Source organism: Myotis davidii, unplaced genomic scaffold (assembly GCF_000327345.1).
Source record: "Myotis davidii unplaced genomic scaffold, ASM32734v1 scaffold801, whole genome shotgun sequence".
Taxonomy (NCBI): domain Eukaryota; kingdom Metazoa; phylum Chordata; class Mammalia; order Chiroptera; family Vespertilionidae; genus Myotis; species Myotis davidii.
This window is the reverse complement of record NW_006290777.1, coordinates 303276-308418: the sequence shown is the minus strand read 5'-3', so window position 1 is coordinate 308418 and position 5143 is coordinate 303276. Positions and strand designations below refer to the sequence as shown.

The 5143-nt window shown below is 49.3% G+C and overlaps 1 pseudogene; it reads right to left on the bottom strand.

Moving 5' to 3' along the window:
* LOC102754532 overlaps positions 1-4554 on the bottom strand; it is a 25042-nt pseudogene extending 20488 nt beyond the window's left edge.
* Positions 4555-5143: the final 589 nt, after the last annotated feature.

The following is a 5143-nucleotide window of genomic DNA, read 5'->3' as shown; positions in this document are numbered from 1 at the left end:
GCAGAGCCAGCAGTGACTCAGGGTCGGGGAGCTTGGCCCCCAATAGCAAGGCCTCCCCCGGGCCCTCCTCACTAGGCAGCCCCTGCTTTACCACCTGCTGGGCCAGCTCAGCTATGTTCATGCTGGACGGGGAGGCGGTGGGGAGGCGGTGGGGAGGCGGTGGGGAGGCCGTGCACTTGAGCCTGCATCTCCAGCTCCTGGATTCGCAGCCAGAGCTGCTTATTGGTCATCTCTAGGCGCCGAGAGTGGTTCTCAAGCTCCCGGGACTTCTGAAGGTCCTTCTGCATCCTCCGGATGTAATCGACAGAGGCCTTGAGGATGGTGCCCTTGTTCCAGCGCACGTCCAGGTCACTGGCCTTGGGGACCAGCATTCCCAACTCCTTGATGCGGTCATTAATGTTGAACCTCCGTCTCCTTTCAATTAGGTTGTGATTGTCCTTCTGCCGCTCCTTGGCCAGGGCCCGGCTCCCAGCACCTGTAAGCTCATGCTTCTGGGTCAGGTCGGCTGGGCAGGAGCTGCTGGTGACACCTCCCCAGGGAATCTGTGACCTGAGGGTCACCACTGTACACATTCAGGTGGCTGCTGGACAGCGGTAGCCAGGGCGGTGAGGTGGAGAGGGAAGCCCAGTGAGCAGCCCCCTCTCCGTGAGAGGTTCTCCCTAGGGCCCATTGCTCTAAGGGGCCTGCTGCCGGCACCAGCAGGGTAGGAATTCACTCGGGGCCTCTCCAGCCAGCAATCCCACCTCAGAGTCTGCAGAGTCCAGGGCTGACCAAGCCACAGGCCCCAAGAGTTCAGCCTCCACGCGGAGCCTCGAGGAGGCAGTGAGCAGCCAGGTACAAGTCTGGGAGAGGATCTGCTCCCCAGGCTTTCGGAGGTCCCGGGGCTGGGCACCTAATCTACTCCCGAAGTTTTTGGAATGCTTCCTGGAGGGCGTGGAACTGAAGTCCTGAGCAGAAGTGAGAGGAGGGTCCTACAGGGGCGGATGGGGGCTGCCTGCAGGAGTGCAGTGACCCAGGGCCAGGCAGGAGGTGAGGCTGAATCCTGGTACCCTGGGGTCAACTCACAAAGACCTGGGATTTGGGGATGGGCAGCAAGTGGGGGTGTAAGCAAGTGCCTGGCAGGAGCACATTTGGGCTCTGGAAAGATCCCCAGCTCTTGCACAGAAACATACAGAGCACGTCACAGGCCCAGAGCCCGCATGGGGCACAGGCACTCACAGGGCACAGAGACCACTAAAGGGACCGGCACAGGTCCTCTCCCTCCCGAGACCTCATGCCCCTGCTGGCCCTGGGCAGCTCCTGCTGAGCTACTGGGAAATGTCTCATTGGCTGGGGTTGGAGGAGGGACTCCTTGTGTCCCCTCTGTGAGATGTGGGGGCGGGGGGCGGAGTTTCCACAGTGGCAGGGCCTGGGGACCAGGGCAGCAGGCTCAGGCCCGAGGGGCAGCAGTGAACAGCAGAGATTCAGAACCCCCAGGAAGGGGTGGGGATGCCTGCACCTTCACCTGCTCGGTGTAAACACGCGTCACCTTTGTGGGCAGCTAGCCCCCCGTTTCTTGCTGTGTTTGTTGTAATGTACCCCGCGAATCACAGAAGGATGTGTCAAGAAGTCGAATTAAAGAGTCACATTTATTGCAATCCGGGACTATGAGGGGTCATTCCCAAATCTCATAGTGATAAGATGGTGGCAACGCCAGACTTATATAGGCAAAGATCACAAAGGTATTGATGACATCTTGTGGTTTGGAATGAGGAACCTGGTTTGCAAAAAAGCAGTTTACAGAAGCAGAAGCACATGTTAATTATAGTTTTGGGTCTCGGGGTCACTGAATTGACAGAAACACATTATCTAGAGCCTTCGGGTCTGGAATGAGGAACCTGGGTTAAACGTAGGCATGTTATCTAAATTACAGTTTTGGGTCTCCGGATCACTGAGTCAACAAGGACACGTTAACTGGAGCCCTCTGACCTTGGGATAACTGTGCTGTCCTTCCCAGGTAAAGGAAAATGTGCTTTCTAAGACCAGTATGACCACAACCCATGGGATTTCACATTACAATCAATAGGATATTCAACCGAATGGGATGATTTATATAATTCAGAAAATCAAAATAACTTTTCTATTGTTAAACAGAGCAAATAAGCACAGAAGCCAAACCGCAGGGTTAAAGATAAACTAGAGTTTCTACCTGAGATGGTTGCTACGTACTTCAGTTTAACCTTCCCACCATCCTGTGAGGAGAAGGCATCGTCCCTGTTTTGCAGCTGAGAGCAAGGACTCAAAGAGTGAAGAGACTTCCCAAGGTCACAGCCAAAGCCAGAAGCCAGGCCTCTTGATTCCAAGCCTGGCTCCATCCCACCTGCCGCCTCCCTCTGCCCAGGAGGCCCACGGAGCATTCTCACTGCCAGAGGCTCTGGAGGAAGGGGACCGAGCCACCCATGTCACTCACCCCATGGAGTGAGGACTCGGCCCTGTGCCTGCTGGGCCCTAGGTTTGGAGAGGAAGGGAGCCCTGGAACCCAAAGGAGCTTACCAGCTCTGGGCCTCCTTGTGGCCACTGCTGCCCCCAGGAATGCTCCCTGCCCCCCTCTTCGGAGGCCCAGCACCGTGCATCCTGCCCCTACCCACCAGGGAGCCTCCCCAGAAGCCCAGGTGCTGGTCCCTGCTGAAGCCCCATCTTGTATGCAGGTGGACACAGGCCCCTTGGGATTCTAGTGCTCCCGGGCCCCGGCCCTCGTTACATGATTTGATGGAGGCAACCCCGGTTCTGGTTCTCTCCAGACTCAGAGCCAGGTAGGACCTTGGCCCCTCCCTCTGACACCGCCAACCTCCCTGGCCAGCAGTACCGTGTTGGGCATCTGAGACTCAAGATTCTAAAATTAATTTATAAAAGCATTTTTTTTCCCAGCCAGTGTTGCTCAGTGGTTGAGCATTGACCTAGGAACCAGGAGGTCACAGTTTGATTCCTAGTGAGGGCACATGCCCAGGTTTGAGGCTCAATCCCCAGTAGGGGGCATGCAGCAGGTAGATGATCAATAATTCTCTCTCATCATTGATGTTTCTATCTCTCCACCCTTCCTGTCCTTGAAATCAATAAAAACATTACAAAATAATAATAAATTTTAAAAAGATACCTGTGAAGTACCAGAAATAATACACCTCAAAGGGTGTATTAACCCTTAAGAGAGCACATATTCTTAAGTATCCTGTAATCCAATCCCCACGTTGCTTTCTCCGGCCTCCACGTAATCTTCCTTCTGTTGCTTCCTTAATTTCAAGTGCATAAAAGATTCTGCAAACTACCATTCTCAGGAGCATTTTTCTCAGTTTATTGAAATCTTACTTCCAGGCATATCCTCTGTTTGGCTCCAATGAATTTTTATAAAAATTGTCTACAGGTTTGAAAGTCTTTACATCAACAGATTTGAGATCAGAGGATTATCCTGGATTATCCAGGTAACCACAAAGCTCCTTGTAAGAGGGAAGTTGGAGGGTCAGACAGAAAAGACTGTGTGACAACAGAAGCAGAGACAGAAAAGGTGAAGTGAGGGGAGCCTGGAGCCAGGAATGAGGACAGCATTTAGAAGCTGGAATAGGCTGGGGGTCATGTGATCCCCATGGGAACGAACCATCAATGAAAAGAAGTGCTTTCGTTGCCACGTGGGCATATACATTTTATATTCGTACATGATAAGTCACAAGTATTCAGAAAGAATGAATACGTCCATTTGCTTCCAAGATTATTTTAGTTTTGTTCTCTTTTTCCTCTCCCTTAAAACTTGTAAATCCTGCCACTAGTTTTTTCCCCTGCCGATATTTTTGAAATAGCAGAAAAATTTAGAGATCCTAAATCTGAAGAGGTCAAAGAGGTTAATCCCAAGAGTAAAGGTCATGAGCCACATCTCTTCTATTGTCTTCTGACTGCTTAAAGGAGAATACTTTTAAAAATTTGCTATCTAAGACTTAACAAAACATGACCTTATCAATTGCAAATTTATGCTCTTGGAAGAAAGGAGGACTTTTTTTGTTTTCTTTGCTCTAGGCCCAAACGTTAAGGGTAGTCTTATAGATAAGAGGACAATTTAGACATTTAAGCATTAATATGGTAGTACCCTTGCCTTTGGAGACCAAAAAGATTCAAAAGTCTGTTATTCAGAAGAGAAATTGTTTGCAAACATTTATTTAAGGTTTAATTTGCCATTGAAGAACCTGTTTCTTAATCATAATTTATAAAACATTAAATATAAAATTTTATAATGTAATATTATTTTATCTTTCACCTAATTTTAATTTACAGTTATTGTACTCTGTGTTCAGTATTTTTTGTTTTTTAATTTTATTTACCTTGACTAGAGTAATTCTATTGCTATATGCTTATACTTATTTTTATTCTTGGATTAGTATTTATATACTAGAGGCCCAGTGCACAGATTAGTGCACCATTGGGGTCCCTCAGCCTCGCCCACAGGGATCAGTGGACTTCCACACACCACAGCCCAGCCTTACCCGCCAGCTCATCGGTCTCTAGCCCATTGTTCATGCCTCTCCCATTCATCCCGGCCCCGCTGCACCTGCCGCTGCCACCACACTGGCACCAAGGGGGAGTGTCCGCAGGAGAGGCTCACACTGCCCCAGCTGCACTCGCCCTCTGTGAGTCCGGTGTTTGATGCCCATCTGTTAGCTGAGTGCTGCTCCTGCTGTGGGAGTGCACTGACCACCAGGGGGCAGCTCCTGCATGAGCTCCAGCCAGTCAGCCGGTCACTTAGGCTTTTATATATATAGATGTCTAATACTTTGAGGTGTGTTATTCTGAGTATGAAAATATTCACAGTATATGAATTTATAGATGAAAGGTAGGAACTTCTTTGATAAGATTAAATGCTCTTAATTTTTACTTATTGATTTTAAAGAGTGTTTGTGTGAACTAATATAAATTCAAAGTAAACATCATTACATAAAAGGGTAAGGTCTATTATTGTTCAAAAGTTTATACTGGTCTCTAGTATCCATGAATGAGTGAGATCATGCGGTATTTTTCCTTCATTGACTGGCTTATTTCACTTAGCATAATGCTCTCCAGTTCCATCCATGCCGGGGAGGCCAGGGGATTGTCAAGGGCGGGGGGGAGAAAAGGAGACATATGT